Source organism: Staurois parvus, unplaced genomic scaffold, assembly GCF_062004578.1.
Source record: "Staurois parvus isolate SC_StPar_1 unplaced genomic scaffold, SC_StPar_1.0 ptg000116l, whole genome shotgun sequence".
Lineage (NCBI taxonomy): Eukaryota > Metazoa > Chordata > Amphibia > Anura > Ranidae > Staurois > Staurois parvus.
The window spans coordinates 5652446-5675776 of NW_028317912.1; the positions used below are offsets into that span (position 1 = coordinate 5652446).

General features: G+C 46.2%; 2 long non-coding RNA genes across 2 annotated transcripts in view; one reads left to right on the forward strand and one right to left on the reverse strand.

Moving 5' to 3' along the window:
- Positions 1-2341, forward strand: part of LOC149467300 (uncharacterized) — a 65023-nt gene extending 62682 nt beyond the window's left edge. The window contains exon 7 of the long non-coding RNA XR_016311952.1: positions 1610-2341. This is a non-coding gene — a long non-coding RNA (uncharacterized LOC149467300). The remainder of the gene's footprint in view (positions 1-1609) is intronic.
- Positions 1-23331, reverse strand: part of LOC149467303 (uncharacterized) — a 33605-nt gene that overhangs the window by 4604 nt on the left and 5670 nt on the right. Inside the window, exon 2 of the long non-coding RNA XR_016311953.1 lies at positions 15028-15100. This is a non-coding gene — a long non-coding RNA (uncharacterized LOC149467303). The remainder of the gene's footprint in view (positions 1-15027; positions 15101-23331) is intronic.

Sequence of the window (23331 nt, forward strand, 5' to 3'; positions counted from 1 at the left end):
TAGGTTGCTGTGTTTTGTAGTTTATTTCTTGAACTCTTTATTTCTTTTTTTAGACTGTTGGCCTTTATTATAAAACTTTTTAAAGAAATCTTAAGGCTTGCTTTACTCATACAATAAAATACAGAGGGAAGAAATATTCCAGATGTGGTTTTCTGGGCTGGTTGGTACATTCAGAGAGGATCTGTTTTTGCATTCTGAAGCAGAAACACTTACTACTTAGTCACTGGTTATCAGACTTACACACCTGTATAATGACACAGTACAGCTAGCTGCTCTGAGTGTTCTAATATACAGGTCTTAAAACCTCAAAAGATCTTAAATCACTCTCTGCTTTATTTAGGTACAGTAGCTGGTATAAGCAAAATCCCCCTCCACTAAAGCTAGCAATACACATTTAGATTTTTCTCATTCATTCCATAGATTGAATGAGAGAAAAGCAATAGATTTCTACTTCCACACTACATGCCAAGCATAGTATTCAGACAGCAACAGCAACCGCGGCTGTCTGAATACCTGAATAGTGCATGCATCTGATAGGATGCAGTCACTCTTTGATGGAATATTTTCCACCTAGCTCAGTTGATTTGATCAACCTGGGTGGTGTTGTCAGGGCCACTCACAGCCTAAATGTAGACTGATTCAGCCCATCCATGTATGCCTACCTTAATAATAATAGTCAGCATTTACAGCACTCTTCAGTCTGCACCAAATCAGCACCTCTTTGTTTCCCATTAGAATCAATAGTCCCTGAGTTTTCAAAAGAAGCTCCTCAGGTGCTAGTAATGGTTGTAATAGTAATAAAGTCCAATCATGGGCACTAAGACACTCTATGCGGCTTTTTACTAACAGTTTCTGGAAACTGGAACTTAAACGGTGGCTATAAAATTAAAAATTAATAATCATCTTTTCTTCTCCTTAAAATGATTCTAGAGGCTGAAGGTCTTTTTTTAACCTAATGCCTTTACTGCATAAAGGTAAAAAAAACCTTCCGAGTGCAGCCCCCCCCAACATGCTTACCTAAGTCCAATCTCGATCCAGCACTGAGGCTCTCTCCCTCAGAGACAGTAGCAGGAGCCATTGGCAACTGTCAATCGCAGCCAGTGCGGAGAGAGCAGGGGGCAGAGCCGAGCAACACTCTAATCTGTGTGTCAATGGACTCACAGATGTGTCTTAGGAGTGAGCCTGCATGAGTGCCCCCATAGCATTCGGCTTGCTATGGGGGGCACTTGGCAGAGGGGACCCCAGAAAAGTAGGATTGGGGCTACTCTGTGCAAAATGATTGCACAGAGCAGGTAAGTTGGTGCCATGTTTTTATTAAAAAAAATATAGGTTTCCAGTCACTTTTAAGTGATCACTTTAATTGTTGGCTGGACCTGGGTATACAGCGGGGAATACAATTATTTGATCCCCTGCAGATTTTGTAAGTTTTCCCACTTACAAAGAAATGAAGGGTCTATCATTTTTTATCATAGGTATATTTTAAATGATAGAGACAGAATATCAACCAAAAATCCAGAAAAAAAATATATGTTATAAATTGAGTTGCAGTTCAGTGAGTAAAATAAGTGTTTGATTCCCTACCAACTAACAATAATTCTGGCTCCTACAGACTGGCTTTGTGCTCATGTGGGCCACAGATTAGTCCTGTCAATATAAGAAGGTGCTCCTAAAAACACCTGTGCACAGAATCTCTTTCTTCCATTCAAACCTCACCATCATTATGGGCAAATGACCAAAGAGCTGTCAAAGGACATCAGGGACAAGATTGTAGACCTGCACATGGCTGAAATTGGCTATAAGACCATCAGCAAGAAGCTTGGTGAGAAGGAGACAACTGTTGGAGTGATTATTCGCAAATGGAAGAAATACAAAATAACCATCAATTGCCCTCGGTCTAGAGATCCAAGCAAGATTTCGCCTCACGGGGTAAGGATGATGAGACAAATGAGGGATCAACCCAGAATTACTTGGGAGTAGTTTGTGAATGAGCTCAAGGCAGTTGGGACCACAGTCACCAAATAAACCATTGGTAACACAATATGCCTCCATGGATTGAAATCCTGCAGCGCCCGCAAGGTCCCCCTCCTCAAGAAGGCACATGTAAATGTGAAAGTCTGACATTTGCCAGTAAACATCTAAATGATTCAGAGAAGGAGTGGGAGAAAGTGTTGTGGTTAGATGGGCACCTGAAAAAGTGTACTTACACGAAACGCGTCAGAAGGTGCCCCCACACAGTGACCTTAGCCCGCACGGTCCTTATGAACGACCGGTGGCCATCTTGATATTTTATGTAAGTTGTTTACCTGTTTTTATATTACATCCTTTAATAAAAATGCTACACTATCGGATACCTCTCTTCTGGGCTTGTTTGTCCTGCGAGCCCCCCCTAAGGTGATTCCTGACATATGAGAGCGGGTAACATTCCTCTGGTGACTGATGACGGAATACCTGGTGATGAGCTTTCTACCTTCAGACGCATAGTACCTGAATGCTGGTGACCTGGTGACGATCCACGTTGCAGTGCTCCAGATCCAGATGACCAGAAGTAGGTCCCATTTACTCCAATGCGCAATAATTGCGCTATATGGTTAGTGCAATCAACATTCACTTTCTAAGCCACAGATGTCACGGATTGTTTTTATCATTTTGCAATACCACCGAATAGACTGACTTTGGCACTAGTGTCACTATATGCACCTTTTTCCTTCAGGATATTTGATATTGCTTTACATCATCGGTTTCAGCACTAAGTTATGTTGCTCATTTGCACACGTATATCATGTACATTTTATTATCTATTTTATTATCCAATTTTTAGTGCTGCATATTTTATGTTCATGTATTACTGGAGAGGACTTAGGGAGTAATCCTACACCCCCTGGGCCTGATAAGGGGAGAGAGCATTCTGGTGGGAAACCTGACTAGCTCCTCATCTGGGACTGCTTTCATCTAAAGTGGCAGCTTCTTGTATTCTTGCCCAGGGATTCCCTCAGGCAGCTGGGTGAAGAAAATAATTAATCTTGGGTCTGGGGTGATACACCAGGAGAACTCTCCAAGAAGAGATTTTGCTGTATAGAGACTTGTACATAGTTGCTAAGGAGTTTGTCCTCAAGTTGTAGTTCCTTGGGCATCCCATACACCTCTCAACTCCATCGAAGTTCAAACCCCTTAATAAAACCTAAAAACCAAGCTCAAAGACTGTTTATTAACTCCAGTGTGCAAGGTCTGAAGAAAATGCGTGTTGCCTGACTGTGCAGGACTATAGGGGGACCCAAATCTTTAGCAACTCCTAAGAGGGTAGTGCTACATTCTATTACATCACTTCTGAAGTTTTATTCAAGAATTTTCGTAACTTTAGTAACCTCTTCACTTTCGATATGATACTAGCATGCAAAAAAAAACGGACGATCATTCGTCCGATATTTTCAACGTGTATACAGGGCTTTACTTAGCTCGAAACTAAGATCTAGTGACCTATACAATAAGCAGTCATTCTCCCTAGTCCAAGCGCTTAAAAGTACAGGGAATGATTAGCCATCATTAAATGCTTGGGGAGTGTCACATTCAGTGCTTTTCCAATATGTCCCTAAGAGCTCATTCACACCATTGAGGTGTCACAGTGCACATGTCTTAATGTGTGGTGCATTAAGGCAGTCCATGCATTGAAATGGGTGGCCTAACACACCAAACCAAAAAAGGTGCTTGACAGACAGGCACTGCCCTTTGACAAGGTGCATCGGGGTGCCATTCAGAATGAATGACTACCTAACACACAATGTGACATTCAGTGAGAATTTACAGGTGGTTAATTATTCCATGTAAAATAGGATACTATTCAGACTAAATAACTTTCTTTTGCATAATGTGACATGCACCATGCACTTATAAAATTTAATGTAGAACTATAGGCACAACTTTTTTTTCATACTGGATAGAGCAAGGGAGGAATAACCTCTGCCAGATTTTTTTTTTTGACATCTGTGTCCCATTGCAAAGATTTACCTTCACTTCCTGTCCCATAGCTAAACAGGAAGTAAAAGGAAATCCATGCAAATTAAGGGAATTCCTTTGGGACCCCCAGGTAACCAGAACTAGTGTCCCTATTGGAAGATTTCCCATCTTCTACTTTTCTGGGGACAACCCAAAATTTGGGATTTTCTTTTATTTTCACTTTCAATGATAATGATAAACAGCAAAAATAAAGAGGGTGAATCTCTTTAACGGGGGCACAGGCAGCAATAGAAAGTGATAAGTGTTCTAATCCATCTCCACTCTATCTAAAACTAAAGAAAACATTTTGCCTTTAGTTATACTTTAATTAGTCCATATATTTTAAAACACATGCACTAGGAAGATTGACTGCTTTATTCAGAATGAATGGCACCACATTGCACCAACACAGATAATTGTGCATTACTGAGCGTTAACCCAACGCACTAATGTGAATGGGCTCTGAGTGTTGACAAAGAGGTTGCTCTATGAATTTGCACAGTGATACCTGTAACAATTGTGCGCAATAAAGACATGGAAGTTGTACTCAAAAGCCATCGTGTGAAAGTCTCATGAGCAGTGTTCCTACTGCCTCCCCCCCTTTGCAAACTATGGAATTTGTAGCTTAAACTTTTAACAAACTTCAAAAGAACCTCTTATCTTAATTAAAACACAAAAAGATGCAGTGTCCAGACCTGACCAGAGCTGTAAACAGCTAATTAGTCTTGGCAGGATGTCTATTTCCACAAACCATGAAAAACACTTTCCACTGCCCTATCGTAAAACAATAATAACTCAGTCAAGCCGTCACATGTGACCTTTAAGGCTCTAGGAATACAGAGCATGCCATAAAACGTCTATCCCACAACGTAACAATTCCACATACAATTAATAGAATTCAACAGGAACAGGGCACATTAATTTTGGGTATATATTTGAATGGGGAATATCATACTGAACAAATCAAGGTCATACATAACTATGGTATTACATAGGGAAGGGGAGAAAGCAGTCTCCTCCCTCCTGGGTGCCAAAGGTACGCTGTGCTGTGTTTGGTATCCCTGGGATCTAAATATAATTCTGAATAATAATCTGCCAGTTGCTAGAATACCACCTGCACGTATTGGAAGTTGTTAATATTAGTATGAAACTGTAGTTGGAACTTGGTAATAAATTTGGTGACCTCCTAGCACCCATCCCCTAAACCGGATGATTGGTCAGTTGTTCTCAGGCAACACCTCTTTGATATAATAGAAAAGGGACTGACCAGATCTAGTAGGGGAGCTCTCATTTACCATCAACCAAGAAACACCCAAGAGAGCCAAGGCAACGTTATTTTCTTAGACAATTGGACTCTGCTAAAACCAAGGACTTTGCAAGTATTCTGCTTTCTTACCTCCTTTCCTTTTTCTCTGTTACTTTATTGTACTCTTTATTTCTTTGTAACATCTTTTTATGTAAATAATTTAATTGCACCATTTGACTTTTTCATTAATAAACTCTATTTTTAAAAGTGTTAAAATTATCTCTAAGACTTTTAATGCAAACTAAAGAATCCCTGTCTCTTGAAAAGTGCTACTGTATATAATAATCCTCTTAATATACCTGTCTCTGGTGACAGTGTGTGTTACAGACATTTATTGTTCATATTTGTTCTTGCTAACATTGTGAAGGGTTGATAGTCCCAAAGCTATCTGGTGGCAGTTTGGAGTTTGAAGGGTTAATTGCATAATTAAATTAACCCAGTGGCCATCGCTCTGAGGCTGCTGGCACCTAGGTTGTGGTCAGGGGCGGACTGACCATTTGGAAACTCGGGCACTGCTCGAGGGTCCGGGGTCAGTAGGGGGCCCCATGAGATGCCCCTGGTACCTTTTTCATAGGCTTTTTTGAGTTTGGGCAAGGACACAGGAGCCCCATGATCCCCTATTGCCCAGGGGCCCCATGAGATGTCAGTCCGCCCCTGGTTGTGGTCCTGCGAGCTGGAAAATCTTTGTGCAGGGTGCAGCTGAGAGTGGCATTGTTACGCAAGTGACAGCGCGGTGTGAGATCGGCTGGTGCTTTGTCACAAGTTGGTGAGAAGGGCAGGGGTCGGGCACCGCGTTCGTCACAATAGTCACTGAATGAGAAGATGATTTTCAGCAGCCTAATACACATACAAAATGGGTGAAAAGCCTTGGCGAAACATATTGCACTGTATAAAGTAGTTCAGAAAATCAGTGCTGGCATTGATGAAAAAAGGAAAGATCGCAATAATTATCAGCCAAACATTTTTACTGTTTTTGTGGGTTATGAATTTCAAATAATGCCATGGATTATAAAGTTGTGGGCACCAATGGTATAACAATAGCCATGTTAGCCCATGCTGCTGATATGGGGCCTGGGAGTAAAAGGGGACCTATTAGGGGGGTCCTTAAGTCAAATTCAACATTAAAAATTGGTGTATATGTGAAGATACCACAAACCCAGTACTTTATTATTAAGGATTGCAGAGGTTTCTGTTGACACCGACTCTGTATCCCCTGTGATGTCTCCAGTTAAAAGAGCTGACATCAGACACACAGGAGGAGATTTAAGCATTATTGTTGCTAGTAACAAATCCCCCTTTGCAGGCTGTGCAGTAAGGAGAAACCGGGTCAGCAGGGGCGTCCTAGGGTTGGTGTCACCCGGTGCGATAACACTTGGTGAGACCCCCTCCGACGATCTCCACAGAATGGATCGGGACGGGTCTGCGGATTGAGCATAATGGTTCAGACTCCAATCCATTATGCTCCCCAATCCACAGATCCGATCCATCCTGCGGGGATCGTCGGCTTTCTTTACAACTTACCTTTTCGTGGAGCGGGTCTGGTGTCACCCCGTATAAGTTGCATGCCGACGTTCCCCGCAGCATGGTTTGGATCTGCGGATTGAGCATAATGGATCGGAGTCCTATCCATTATGCTCCCCAATCCTCAGATCTGATCTATCCTGTGGGGATTGTCGACTTGCTTTACAACTTACCTTTTCATGGAGCGGGTCTGGTGTCACCCTATGCGGTAGGTGTCACCTGGTGTGGCGTGCACCCCCCGCACCTGCCTCGGGACACCACTGCGGGTCAGCACTGTAATTAACTCCTTATTTCTAAAGCAAGCATTCCAGAGTGTCTCCTCAGGAAAAAACTGGCAAGATGTGCAGATGAATGACAACCATCCCAATCTATAACTAGCCTTTACAGTAAGGAGCACATGGAAGGTGCTTTGCACATTACAAACAGAAAATTTCCAGCACACTTACCAGCTAGCCTGCAACAAAACCAATTTAGCCCTGTCTAACAGTTTGCACGGAAAGAGAAGCTTTTTTTGCACACACTTGCAAATGTATGTGAAAGCCGCAGTGCCAAACCTCTTCTGAGGTGGTTGCCATTTATCTGCACAATTGAATTTAATGCCGGGACACATTGAATGCTTTCAGCTGCCATTGTGCGCTTGCTGGGTGTCTGATGTGTTCCTGTACCTTTAAGGAGTTGGCTCCCTCCAGGCAAACCTACCCTTCATTCTTTCATTGCTATATTTGTTCCAACTCGGAACCTCAAAATGGTGAGTTAAGACCACAGTATACAGAGGAGCCTTGGCAAGGCACTGTGGCTTTCACATATACAGTATTTGCAAATGTGTGTAGTGTGATTTAATGCCAACAATTATTCCATAATATAGAATATTATAATGGTCATTAGTGTTGCTACTACAAATCTTGTGTTTTAGATTTTTTTTTTTTACTTACTAGTAGGCCTTCTCTTTCAGCACTTGCTTGTTGTGGTGGTGGAAGGGTTACAAGGGCTTAAAATTTACACTGAGGCCCTGAGATCTGAGATACTGAAAAAGACTAGTGAGCTGCTGCATTCAGGATAGTTGGCTGAAAAATGAAAGTTAAAAGTTAAAGCAGAACTCCTAAAAAGAAGTTCCACTTTTATGCCTCCTCCTGCCCTCCTCACCTTTCAGACACTTTCCTTTTTTTAGGGGCTGTGGGGACTTGGTTTTAACACTTCCCGCTTCAGCTTCCCACCCTCTCTGCATGCAACCTTTTGGAATACATCACAGGTCCCAAAAGGCTGCAGGACCATCTCTAGGGCATAGCATGGCACAAGCATGTGTAGTGGGGAGCTGCCTGCAAAGCTGCAGAGTCACACCCGGCTTCCCACAGTTAACATGGAGGTGCCTGGGGCCCAAAGACTGGTGAAGAACCAGCCAGGGTTAATAAGCCAGGGACTTACTTAAAGTCAGCAGCTACAGTATTTGTAATTAATGACGTTTATTTTTTTTGGTCTGGGACTGAAGGACCTCTTTAATTTTATGTACTGATACCCCTCTTACCTGACAACTTCTGTCCACAGAACTGGTCCCTAGTCCTACTACCTCCCTTCAATATAGACATGCTTTATTTTAAAGTGAAACTAAAGGTTTGTTTTTTTTGTACATACAGTATATATTTAATAAAATACTTACATGCTCTACTCAGTGGTTTTGCACAGAGCAGCTCTGATCCTCCTCTTCCTGGGTTCCCTGTCGGCACTTCTGGCTCTCCCCACCTGAGAAGTGCCACCACAGCAAGCTGTTTGCTATAGGGGCTCTGGTACAAGCTCGCTCCCCAGTCCCACTCTCTGCGTTCATGAGTGTAGCACTACATCCTCAGGGGATGCTGAGTTTTGGGTCCCGTAAGCTTTGCACGGTCAGGCAACATGCATTTTTCCCACATCTTCACATGCACAGAGTTAGTAATTCAGTCTTTGAGCTTGTTTTTAATTGTTTTTATTAAAGACTTAACAACTTGGATGGGGTCTAGGGGTATATTGGATGCCCAAGGAACTGCAAACTTGAGGACAAATGTCTTAACAACGTATACACTGTACAAAAGCTGTGCATCCAAAAATAGCACTGTCTCTGTTAAGGAGCACTGAAGTCCCCTTGGTGTACCTCCTCAGACCCCAGATGAGTCCCCCTCTTGACCCAGCTCCACTGAGGGTATCCCTGGGCAAGATTCCAAGATCTAGCAGCACAGTGGGTAAATGGTTAGTACTTCCGCCTGGCAGTATTAGGGTCGTTGGGGCCAAATCCCAACCACGGCACCACCTGCCTGGAGTTTGCATGTTCTCCCTGTGCCTGCGTGGGTTTCCTCTGGGTACTCCAGTTTCCTGCCACACTCCAAAGACATGCTGGTAGGTTAATTGGCTCCTGTCTAAATTGGCCTTAGTATGTGTATGTATGAATCTCAGGGATTTTAGATTGTACACTCCTTGAGGGTTAGAGACTGATGTGAGTGTACAATATATATATATATATGTAAAGCGCTGCGTAAATTGATGGTGCTATATAAGTACTTGCAATAAATAAATAAACTGACTAACTAGTTGGGTCTTGCACCTGACCACTCTCTCCCTTTATCTAGCCCAGGGGGTGTAAAAGTACTCACACTGTCCTGTCAGTTTGATGAGTTAAAGCTGCTTTCAGGCCTTACCCTGGGCTGGCGGCTTCCCAGCTGACAGGTTGTCCTCCCTCGGAGATGGTGGAGTGGAGATACTTTTGTCCAGCAAACAACCTGTAGGTAGGCTCCCCTCCCTGGGGCTCCCTCCCAGGATTCACACTCCCACCTTCCTCTCCATCCATCAAACACACTACTGCTGCACAAACTCTGCCACATTTAAGGGTTGTCCATGGTCACTTTGCCTGGCCTTCTGCCAAGGGATTAGCCAAGTTCCCCTAAACTTGCTGACCTAGGCCTCCTCCACCCCTCTTCCAGAAAATTCTATAAGTTTCTGGAATGGTGGGAGGGCTCCAGAAGCCCTGACCTGTAATACCTCCCAGCCTGTCCTGAGGTGAACTCACTACCTCACTCCCAGGCTGACTCATCCCAGGCTGCTACCCAGCCTCTGTCTTACAGAAATAACAACCTAGCTACTTAGAGGGCGCTACATCAGACACAGCAGAGCGGGACTCAGCTGAACCCCCCGCTCCCTCCTCACAAGCTGTGATTGACAATGGCTCCCACTGCTGTGTCTCAGCCAATGAGGATGGAGAGGCCCAGGAAAGCTGAGTCTCCTATGCACATTGCTATACAGAGATCGGGCTCAGGTGAATGTTAGGGGAGCTGGGAGGCTGCTGCACACTGAAGGGTTTTTAGCTTCATGCATACAACACAAGAAGGTAAAAAACCTTAAGCCTTTAGAACAACTTTAAGATCAACAATAGCAGGGAGGCCACCAGGGTGCTGCATCAAAATTCTGCATTGGGGCACCATGATCTGCAGTTACACACCTGATAGATACCATTAAAGTCCCGTTTTTCAAAAACTGAGTGAAGTAATATGACATTTAGGTAAATGTGTCATCAAAATATACAGAGAACTTTTGGAGAAAGTGGTGAGCAAAAGTAAAATGTAGTAACTTGTTTATTTCCAGTGTAACCTTTGAAGAAATCAAATTAACTATTTTAAAAGAGAAGTATGGACTTTGTAAAAAAAAATATACACCCCTCACATTTTGTAAATGTTTTTTATATCTTTTTCATGTGACAACACTGAAGAAGTGACACTTTGCTACAATGTAAGTGTACAGCTTGTATAACAGTGTAAATTTGCCCTCCCCTCAAAATAACTCAGCACATAGCCATTAATGTCTAAACTGCTGGCAACAAAAGTGAGTACACCCCTAAGTGAAAATGTCCAAATTGGGCCCAAAGTGTCAATATTTTGTGTGGCCACCATTATTTCACAGCACTGCCTTAACCCTTTTGGATAAGGAATTAAGCAGAGCTTCACAGGTTGCCACTGGAGTCCTCTTCCACTCCTCCATGACGACATCACCAAGCTGGTGGATGTTAGAGACCTTGCACTCCTCCACCTTCCATGTGAGGATGCCCCACAGATGCTCAATAGGGTGACGTCCTCCCACTCTACTTGCGCATGCACGCCCTCGGGATGGACACAGTGGATCACCGATCACTGTAAAGAGCAGATAACGTCGGCTCTGTCATGTGATCAGCTGTGTTACACTACGCTAACCTACTCAATGCTAGTCATCGTAATTTTAGTGCTGGATGCCTGTTTGTAATAAGCCTCAACCTAGAACCTGCAAAAAAAAGGAGAAGAAAAAAGGCTGCACACCTAAAAAACTAACCTCAAAAGAAATTTATTATGCACCATAAACAGTAATAGGCCATCGGAGACATGATAATCCTGCATGACAGAGGACTCTACCCCCCGAGATATCAAGAGGGAACCATCAGGGATGGACAAAGGATGGAGTCGGTCCACTGGGACTAACCTGACCCAACCCTCCAACACCCAATCCCTGACCCAAACCACCCCACCAATCCTAACCAACCCCCAAATACCCCCACAAGGAACTCCTCCCCTAGATAGAGGACCCTCACATCCCACCATCCCACTCACAAAAGAGAGAGGAGAAGCTGAGGGAGATAGTACCAGCCCACTGACACCCCCAACCCCCCAAAACCCACTAGATGGAGAGTAAGCCTACTGCACACACCGGGGGTTCCTGGAAGTGCCAACCATATAGATATATTCCACAGCTAAACAACAAACATCAATGCATAAACATATAGCATTAGAATATATAGCAATATGCAAAGGCCAGTGTGGACATGGCCGTTGGCCAAAGAGGATCACAAGGTATAAAGTCACTGTACAGGGCAAAAGCCTCAAAGTCCATGCAATACATGGTATAAATAAACTCTTGTGTGACCAGAACCAGATGGATGGAGGCCGTAATGAAGGTAAGGCAATGGAAGGTATTGCATGAGAAAAATGGATGAAACTGGTGCAGCCTGCTGAAATCAATCAGCTAATAGCCAGAGAAGCAATGACAGCCATGGAGTGAGGATGGTCAGCTTGTAACTGGGAGTTCAGTACTATAGTACACAGTAGCCAGCCTATGTGATAGAGGATATTGTAGGAGTAAATAAGCAACATGAACTCGTATGACCAGTCCAGCCCGTGATCTGTACAACTGATATGATTAAAGTAGCATCACAAATCGCTATAACTCACAGTCTGATAGGACCCCTGGGTCCTGTGATGATAAAGGCTGAAATAACAATGGAACGTCCAAGTCCAGCAAAAAATCTGCCTGCACTCCCATGGATGGTGGTCAGTCCTCAAGTTCAAGCCTAGCAAACGGCTCAAGAATAGATGTATGGCTGTGAAAGGTCTACATATGAACCACAGCATGTGGAGATGGCATGTGGATGTCAGAGAGAGTGGGTAGGCACGTGTCAGCTTACGCATTTTGTCCCGCCCACTTCGGGGACTTCTTCAGAACTATAGCTGTCTGTATCTTTTTTTCTAGAAATATAGACATATAACTATTTTTTTCTGGTCTGTTCTGGTCTGGTCTTAACCAAAAGATGACAAGCCTGCCCACCACAACAAGGTAGACTCTTTTAGGGCAGGACCTACACTAAACTACACTACTCTAACCTACTCCATGCTAGTCATCGTATTTTTAGTGTTAGATGCCTGTATGTAATATGCCTCATCCTAGAACCTGCCATCTTCCTTTCCAGACTTGTTTACCAAGATCTACAAAAGAACAATCCTTTTCATTCACAAAACGGAGAACAAATTTAAAATGGCTGTTGCTGGTATTATATGACGGGTGATGCAGTGGTCAGCAATGGTCACCTGTAATGGCACATTTCCCTTCTTTGATCAATTCTGAGCTCTCTTCCACATACATACATCCACATTAGCCTGCAATAAGGCAGGTGAAGTGTACAAGATGGGAGACTCCCCAAGATGTGTCTATTACCTGATTAGACTTGGAAAGACACTAGGGGTATTGTCCCCAATCTCCCACACATATTCATATCTCTAGCATACTGAAATAGAATAAAACAAAGAGTCCACTTTTTCCTTCACGTTTTAATGTACACACCATTGTGTAATGAACCACACTTCACTCTCTGACCAAGCATCAATGTCTGTACAAAACACTAATTGAAAATAATTGACCTTCAGTCTGAAAGGTCTAAAGCAGTTAAACCGCTTGCCGACCCCCCGCAGTGTTTTTACTGTGGCAGGGCGGCACCTGTACGCACAGCGCCATCTTTTAACGTCGCTGTGCAAAACAGGTAGGGGTAGCGCGCGAGGCACGTGCCCGCCCTACCCGTCCCACCGATCGTGGCAGCGGGTGTCCATCACCGGCTCCCGACGAGTCATTTCCCGCCAGGTGCCGGCGATTACAAGTAATCACTTACAGATAGCACGGCTGCAGTGTTTACACTGCAGCTCTGCTATCTGTCAGTTCCCAGCACCTCAACCTGAGAGAAGACTTTATCTCTCGGGATCAGCGTGTTCCTGTGAAGTACACACCCCCGCCCCCTAGTAAAACACTCCCCTCACACATTTAACCCTTTCTTTACCTAATAAAGGTTAACCCCTTCCTCCCCAGTGCCATTAATACAGTGTCAGTGTTTTTTTTTTTTGGTGTCACTGGGGATGTCAGTGACCCTAGTCAGTTCCCCCCCCCAGTGTCAAAATGTCCACCGCAGTCCCGCCATAAGTCGCTGATTACTGTCATATATCGCTGATCACCACCATAAGTCGCTGATGGCCGCCATTATTCGTATAATAAAAAAAAAATCCCAGTATCTTTCCCGCCATTTGTAGACGCTATAACTTTCACGTAAACCAATTCATTTACACGTATTGGGATTTTTTTTAAGCAAAGACATGTCGCAGAATACATTTTGGCAGAAATTTATGACTAAATTTGGTTTTTACATTTTTTTTACTGGACATGTTTTATAGCAAAAAGTCCAAAATATTGTTTTTTTTTTTGTCAAAATAGTCAGCCTTTTTTTTTTTATAGCGCAAAAAATAAAAAACGTACAGGGGATAAAATACCAACGAAAGAAAGCTCAATTTGTGGGAAAAAAAAGATGTAAATTTCATTTATATACCGTATTGCATGACCGTGCAATTGTCCATTAAACTAGCACAGTGCTGTATAGCAAAAAATGGCGTTAATTGCAGTATCTATACCATAGTTTGTAGACGCTATAACTTTCACACAAAGCAATCAATATACTGGGATTTTTTTACCAAAAACATGAAGCAGAATACATTTTGGCCTAAATTTATAACTAACTTTGAGTTTACTATATATCTTTTATAGCTGAAAGTAAAAAACATTGTTTTTCTTCAAAATTTTTGGTCTATTTTTGTTTATAGCGTGAAAAATAAAAAGCGCACAGGTGATCAAATACCACCAAAAGAAAGCTCTATTTGTGTGGAAAAAAAGGACGCAAATTTCGTTTGGGAGCAGCATTGCATGACCGCGCAATTATCAGTTGAATTAGTGCAGCGCCGAGTAGCAAAAAGAGGCCTGCTGACCGGAAGGGGGGTAAATCCTCAGGAGGGCAAGTGGTTAATTATAGTGAAGTTTGTTCACAGAGAACTGCCTTTGTCGCCCTCCTCATCCTACCAGTCCCCAGTTTTACTGACATAGAAAAATGCTCACAATAGTGTATTACAATAAATAATTGGATGTTAAATTAAAAAAAGGTTTTTTTAGAAATAAAATTCCAAAACATCTGAACAGAGCCCATGGCAGCAACAGGGGAAATGACAACCCTCAGGGTACTGTGGTCACCCCCTGAAGGAGGACACCCCACCCATATTCCACCTATCAGGCCATGCACAACACCCCAGTTATCCCACCAGACCGCACCCAACTGGGAGGAGGTGCAATCAACCCTGAACTTCGTGAACCCAACAGGAAGGCCGAGACTTCCTCAGAGTTATGCGCCACCAACATTCCTGTCTTGCCGCAGTTTCAGAGCTCCCCAAGAATTAGCCTCACTCCATTCCTCCAGATGAAGAGTGTCTACTCTCCGCTTAAAAAACCTGTGCTAATACACTATTACAAGCATTATTTCTATGTTGGTAACACTGAGGACTGATCAGAGGAGAAGAATGACCAAGGCAGTCCTATGACAGCAGACCAAACAGCATGAGGACCCAAAGAGAAAGCCGCCACCCTACCTGGACACCTGATCAACATCCGTGGGTCAGCAGAGAAATCTCCAGAGTCGTGTCGTGGCCAGAGAGTATACCCCTGTAAACATTAGATCAGAGAAATGTTGCCGGCATGAAATAGAAGGAATAAACGTGTGACATTAAAAATGCTGATAACATCAAAGCCACTTTAAAATAGTTTGTACAGATTACTGTCTGCATCTTTTTTTCTATATAGACATATAACTATTTTTTTCTGGTCTGCCTATATGAAATCTTAGGAGTCTTTTAGTTGAATCCCATGGTCAAAAATGAAACTGCCCAGAGACAATACATTCTTTCTCCAGTTTTGACATTTGTAACCAAAAGATGACAAGCCTGCCCACCACGACAAGGTAGACTCTTTCAGGGCAGGACCTACACTGAACTACACTACGCTAACCTACTCCATGCTAGTCATCGTATTCTTAGTGTTAGATGCCTGATTGTAATAAGCCTCATCCTAGAACCTTCCATCTTCCTCTCCAGACTTGTTTACTAAGATCTACATAAGAACAACCCTTTTCATTCACAAAACAGAGAACAGACTTGACATGGTTGTTGCTGTTCTCTTATGGTGGGTGATGCAGTGGTCAGCAATGATCACCTGTAATGTCTCTATATATCTCCTTTTCTTTGATCAATGTTTCTTCTCTAAAATACAACGTGAAGGAGAAGAACTGAACAAAACATGGACACTTTGGGGTTGATTTACTAAAGTTAAATAGCATGTGCACTTTGCAAGTTCTATTGCTCCAGAGCTTAGTAAATGAAATAAAGCTGCAGCTGGTAAAGAATACCCAATCACATGCATGAACATGAAAAAGAACAACATTTGTTCTCGCACTCAATGGGGTGATGGATGTCAGCAGTGCTTCCCCGTATTTAGTAAGCTGTGGAGCAACTGCAATTGCAAACTGGACAGTCTATTGATGTATAATAGAGTCACCCCTCGGTTTTATTTTGTTGTATTACATTTTATGATGCTACAGATTTCCTTATGAATTCACCGAGACACTTTCACTAATGTGTTGATAATGATTTCGGTGGAGTCGTTTGGATTATAATCTGAAGAATCGTGGCCAGAAAGTTCCCTCTTCACATATCGGATACTTAGTTCCAACATCTTCCAGACATCAGCCTTCTGATAAGAAAACAATGTTATAGGGGGACACAGATTTATACATTGATATTACGGGGGGCTGTGGTAATGTTGGTGACAGGCTGTATCATATAGTTATGTATGATATGTACCATTTCTGTAGATAATAAAAGATTAAAAAAAGTCAGAGGGGCCATGATGTCACCATTGTGTGTGAGTGACTGACAGCTGTTCACACTGTGCGCTAGAGACACAGAGAACCAGTATTCCCTCTTCACACTTCTGTCCCACCAGACATGACCCGGGATCCACTAGTCTGTATTAGACTGTCATTAGGATGAATAAACAGAACCAGCACCCCTTATATCAGGTCTCCCCATCACTGTGCCCCTTTATATCAGGTCTCCCCATCACTGCGCCCCATTATATCAGGTCTCCCCATCACTGCGCCCCATTATATCAGGTCTCCCCATCACTACGCCCCATTATATCAGGTCTCCCCATCACTGTGCCCCATTATATCAGGTCTCCCCATCACTGTGCCCCCTTATATCAGGTCTCCCCATTAGTGTGCCCCATTATATCAGGTCTCCCCATCACTGTGCCCCATTATATCAGGTCTCCTCATCTCTGCGCCCCATTATATCAGGTCTCCCCATCACTGCGCCCCATTATATCAGGTCTACCCATCACTGTGCCCCATTATATCAGGTCTCCCCATCACTGTGCCCCCTTATATCAGGTCTCCCCATTAGTGTGCCCCATTATATCAGGTCTCCCCATCACTGTGCCCCATTATATCAGGTCTCCTCATCTCTGCGCCCCATTATATCAGGTCTCCCCATCACTGTGCCCCCTTATATCAGGTCTCCCCATCACTGTGCCCCCTTATATCAGGTCTCCCCATCACTGTGCCCCTTATATCAGGTCTCCCATCACTGTGCCCCATTATATAAGGTCTCCCCATCACTGTGCCCCGTTATATCAGGTCTCCCCATCACTGTGCCCCTTATATCAGGTCTCCCCATCACTGTGCCCCTTATATCAGGTCTCCCCATCACTGTGCTCCATTATATCAGGACTCCCCATCACTGCGCCCCATTATATCAGAAGTCCTCATTAAGGTCCCCCTTACATCAGACATCCTTATCACAGTCTCCCTTACATGCATTGTCCCCATCGGAGTTCCGTCTTTTATCAGGAGTAATCCACAAAGGCCCTCTTTATATCAGATTCTCCAAGTGTCCCCTTAAATCAGTTGTCCTCATCAGAATTCCCATTTCATGGACTGTCCTTAGTGGAGTGCCCCTTTACATGGGCTGTCTCCATCCGAGTGCCCCCTTACAAGGTCTGTTCCTTTTGGAGTGCCCCTTTACATGGACTGTCCCCATCATGGTGGTTCCTTATATCAGGAGTCCTCATCAAAGTTCCTCTTACACCAGATGTCCCTACAGAGTCTCCCTTACCTGGATTAACCCCATCAGAGTGCCCTTTTATATCAGAGTCCCCAATACAGTTCCTCCTTACATCAGTTGTCCTCATCGGAGTGCCCCCTTATATGGACTATCCTAATCTCAGTACCCACTCACATGGACTGTTCCCATCAGAGAACCCCTTTACATGGATTGTTCCCATCAGAGTGCCCCCTTACATGAACTGTTCCCATCAGAGAGCCCCCTTTAATGGACTGTTCCCATCAGAGTGCCCCTTACGTGGACTGTTCCCATCGGAGTGCCCCCTTACATGACCTGTTCCCATCAGAGTGCCCCCTTATATAGACTGTTCCCATCGGAGAGCCCCCTTACATGGACTGTTCCCATCGGAGAGCCCCCTTACATGGACTGTTCCCATCGGAGTGCCCCCTTACATGGACTGTTCCCATCGGAGTGCCCCTTTACATGGACTGTTCCCATCGGAGTGCCCCCTTACATGGACTGTTCCCATCGGAGTGCCCCCTTACATGGACTGTTCCCATCGGAGTGCCCCCTTACATAGACTGTTCCCATCGGAGTGCCCCCTTACATGAACTGTTCCCATCGGAGTGCCCCCTAACATGCAGTGTTCTCATCGGAGTGCCCCCTTACATGCAGTGTTCCCATCGGAGTCACCCCTTACATGGACTGATCCTATCGGAATGCCCCCTTACATGGACTGATACCATCAGAGTGCTCCCTTACATGGACTGATCCCATCGGAGTGCCCCCTTACAAGGACTATTCCCATCGGAGTGCCCCCTTACTTGGACTGTTCCCATCGGAGTGCCCCCTTACATGGACTGTTCCCATCAGAATGCCCCCTTACAAGGACTGTTCCCATCCCCCTTACATGGACTGTTCCCATCAGAATGCCCCCTTACAAGGACTGTTCCCATCGGAGTGCCCCCTTACTTGGACTGTTCCCATCGGAGTGCCCCCTTACATGGACTGTTCCCATCGGAGTGCCCCCTTACATGGACTGTTCCCATCGGAAAGCCCCCTTACATGCACTGTTCCCATCGGAGAGCCCCCTTACATGGAACGTTCCCATCGGAGTGCCCCCTTACATGGACTGTTCCCATCGCAGTGCCACCTTACATGGACTGTTCACATCGGAGTGCCCCCTTACATGGACTGTTCCCATCGGAGTGCCCCCTTACATGCAGTGTTCTCATCGGAGTGTCCCCTTACATGCAGTGTTCCCATCGGAGTGCCCCCTTACATGGACTGATCCCATCGGAGTGCCCCCTTACATGGACTGTTCCCATCTGGGTGCCCCCTTACATGGACTGTTCCCATCAGAATGCCCCCTTACAAGGACTGTTCCCATCGGAGTGCCCCCTTACTTGGACTGTTCCCATCAAAGTGCCCCCTTACATGGACTGTTCCCATCGGAGTGCCCCCTTACATGGACTGTTCCCATCGGAAAGCCCCCTTACATGCACTGTTCCCATCAGAATGCCCCCTTACAAGGACTGTTCCCATCGGAGTGCCCCCTTACATGGACTGTTCCCATTGGAGTGCCCCCTTACATGCAGTGTTCCCATCGGAGTGCCCCCTTACATGGACTGTTCCCATCGGAGTGCCCCCTTACATGAACTGTTCCCATCAGAGTGCCCCCTAACATGCAGTGTTCTCATCGGAGTGTCCCCTTACATGCAGTGTTCCCATCGGAGTGCCCCCTTACATGGACTGATCCCATCGGAGTGCCCCCTTACATGGACTGATCCCATTGGAGTGCCCCCTTACATGGACTGGTCCCATCGGAGTGCCCCCTCACATGGACTGTTCCCATCGGAGTGCCCCCTCACATGGACTGATCCCATCGGAGTGCCCCCTCACATGGACTGTTCCCATCGGAGTGCCCCCTCACATGGACTGATCCCATCGGAGTGCCCCCTTTACATGGACTGTTCTCATCGGAGTGCCCCATGCATGTATTGTTCTCATCGGAGTGTCCCTTTATGTCACCTGCCCCCCCTTCCCCCCCCCGGACTGAACCCATCGGAGTGCCCCCTTACATGGACTGTTCCCATTGGAGTGCCCCCTCACATGGACTGATCCCATCGGAGTGCCCCCTTACATGGACTGGTCCCATCGGAGTGCCCCCTCACATGGACTGTTCCCATCGGAGTGCCCCCTCACATGGACTGATCCCATCGGAGTGCCCCCTCACATGGACTGTTCCCATCTGGGTGCCCTCTTACGTGGACTGTTCCCATCAGAGTGCCCCCTAACATGCAGTGTTCTCATCGGAGTGTCCCCTTACATGCAGTGTTTCCATCGGAGTGCCCTCTTACAAAGACTGTTCCCATCGTAGTGCCCCCTTACATGGACTGTTCCCATCGGAGTGCCCCCTAACATGCAGTGTTCTCATCGGAGTGCCCCCTTACATGCAGTGTTCCCATCGGATTGCCCCTTTACATGCAGTGTTCCCATTGCCCCCCCCCCCGGACTGATCCCATCGGAGTGCCCCCTTACATGGACTGTTCCCATCGGAGTGCCCCCTTACAAGGACTGTTCCCATCGGAGTGCCCCCTTACATGGACTGTTCCCATCGGAGTGCCCCCTTACATGGACTGTTCCCATAGGAGTGCCCCCTTACATGCAGTGTTCCCATCGGATTGCCCCTTTACATGCAGTGTTCCCATTGGAGTGCCCCCTCACATGGACTGTTCCCATCGGAGTGCCCCCTCACATGGACTGATCCCATCGGAGTGCCCCCTCACATGGATGTTCCCATCGGAGTGCCCCCTTTACATGGACTGTTCTCATCGGAGTGCCCCCTTACATGGACTGATCCCATCGGAGTGCCCCCTTACATGGACTGTTCCCATCGGAGTGCCCCCTTACATGGACTGTTCCCATCGGAGTGCCCCCTTACATGGACTGTTCCCATCTGGGTGCCCTCTTACATGCACTGTTCCCATCGGAGTGCCCCCTAACATGCAGTGTTCCCATCGGAGTGCCCTCTTACAAAGACTGTTCCCATCGTAGTGCCCCCTTACATGGACTGTTCCCATAGGAGTGCACCCTAACATGCAGTGTTCTCATCGGAGTGCCCCCTTACATGCAGTGTTCCCATCGGATTGCCCCTTTACATGCAGTGTTCCCATTGGAGTGCCCCCTCACATGGACTGTTCCCATCGGAGTGCCCCCTCACATGGACTGATCCCATCGGAGTGCCCCCTCACATGGACTGTTCCCATCGGAGTGCCCCCTCACATGGACTGATCCCATCGGAGTGCCCCCTTTACATGGACTGTTCTCATCGGAGTGCCCTATGCATGTATTGTTCTCATCGGAGTGTCCCTTTATGTCACCTGCCCCCCCCCCCCCCCCCCAGTCTGTCCCAGAGATGATTGGACGGTCCTCTCCAGAGTGTCCTTGCTTTCTGAGCAGAGCTTCCTCACAGTCTAGACTCCTCCCCCTTTGGAAACGTCCAAAGGGGGCGCTGCGGTACGATTAGCCAGGAGGCGGGGCTGAGGAGCGCGGGTAGGATCGTAGACTACTTAGGTTGCTAGGAGACCGACGCTGTGCCTTCCAGGAGATGAGTGGAGGGGAGGGGCCTAGCAGCAAAATGGAGCTCCACTCTAGATAGGACATGTGGCCTGCACTCCATCTTTAGTTCAGGTCTCCTTTTTTTTTCTTTTTGTTTATTGAACTTTAATTCAATAAACAACCAACAATCGCAGCTCAATGAAGTGGATGTCACATATTTCCTGTGTAGATTTGTACAGAAACTGAGAAGTCTGGCTGCAGAATGGAACTCCATTTTGGAGGTCACGTTTCCTGTCAAGTGGAGCTCCACTCTGTAGCCTCTGAATATTTGTTAGTTCATTAAAGTTCATTAAAAAAGGGGCGGAGTGGAGGTCATGTGTTTCCTCTCAAATTCTGCAGCCAGACTTGTCTGAATAGAGCCCCGCCTCAGTCTAGTCTCCTCCCTCCAATGATGCAGTAAGAAAGGGGCGGAGCAACTTTGAGCAGCTATGAGGCGGAGCTGAGGAGCGTGAAAAAGAAATGTGTGTGATCTGTTCTGTAGTGTTTACATCGGTTGCTAGGAGACCGGCGCTGTGCTTGGAGCAGCTGCCTGCACGGTGCTGATGGTGATGGGAACAGTCCATGTAAGGGGGCACTCCGATGGGAACAGTCCATGTAAGGGGGCACTCCGATGGGAACAGTCCATGTAAGGGGGCACTCCGATGGCAACAGTCCATGTAAGGGGGCACTCCGATGGCAACAGTCCATGTAAGGGGGCACTCCGATGGGAACAGTGCATGTAATGGGGCACTCCGATGGGAACAGTCCATGTAAGGGGGCACTCCGATGGGAACAGTCCATGTAAGGGGGCACTCCGATGGGAACAGTCCATGTAAGGTGGCACTCCGATGGGAACAGTCCATGTAAGGGGGCACTCCGATGGGATCAGTCCATGTAAGGGGCACTTCGATGGGATCAGTGCATGTAAAGGGGGCACTCCGATGGGAACAGTCCATGTAAGGGGGCACTCCGATGGGAACAGTCCATGTAAGGGGGCACTCCGATGGGAACAGTGCATGTAATGGGGCACTCCGATGGGAACAGTCCATGTAAGGGGGCACTCCGCTGGGAACAGTTCATGTAATGGGGCACTCCGATGGGAACAGTCCATGTAAAGTGAGCACTCCGATGGGAACAGTCCATGTAAAGTGGGCACTCCGATGGGATCAGTGCATGTAAGGGGGCACTCCGATGGGATCAGTGCATGTAAGGGGACACTCCGATGGGAACAGTCCATGTAAAGGGGGCACTTCGATGGGATCAGTGAATGTAAGGGGGCACTCCGATGGGATCAGTGCATGTAAGGGGACACTACGATGGAAACAGTCCATGTAAAGGGGGCACTCCGATGTGAACAGTCCATGTAAAGGGGCACTCCGATGGGAACAGTCCATGTAAAGGGGGCACTCCGATGGGAACAGTCCATGTAAAGGGGGCACTCCGATGGGATCAGTGCATGTAAGGGGACACTTTGATGGGAACAGTCCATTTAAAGGGGCACTCCGATGGGATCAGTGCATGTAAGGGGGCACTCCGATGGGAACAGTCCATGTAAGGGGGGCACTCCAATGGGATCAGTGCATGTAAGGGGGCACTCCCATGGGAACAGTCCATGTAAGGGGGCACTCCGATGGGAACAGTCCATGTAAGGGGGCACTCCCATGGGAACAGTCCATGTAAAGTGAGCACTCCGATGGGATCAGTGCATGTAAGGGGACACTCCAATGGGAACAGTCCATGTAAAGGGGGCACTCCGATGTGAACAGTCCATGTAAAGGGGCACTCCGATGGGAACAGTCAATGTAAAGGGGCACTCCGATGGGATCAGTGCATGTAAGGGGACACTCCGATGGGAACAATCCATGTAGAAGGGCACTCCGATGGGAACAGTCCATGTAAAGGGGCACTCCGATGGGATCAATGCATGTAACGGGGCACTCCGATGGGAACAGTCCATGTAAAGGGGGCACTCCGATGGGAACAGTCCATGTAAGGGGGCTCTCCGATGAGAACAGTCCATGCAAAGGAGCAAACCGATGGGAACAATGCATGTAATGGGGCACTCCAATGGGAACAGTCCATGTAAGGGGTAGAGGCGGCTTCATATCGGTCAATCAGATAACAAATGGCTGACGGTCCGGGCAGTCTGTGTTCTTTTTCAGAGGGGTCTCCTCT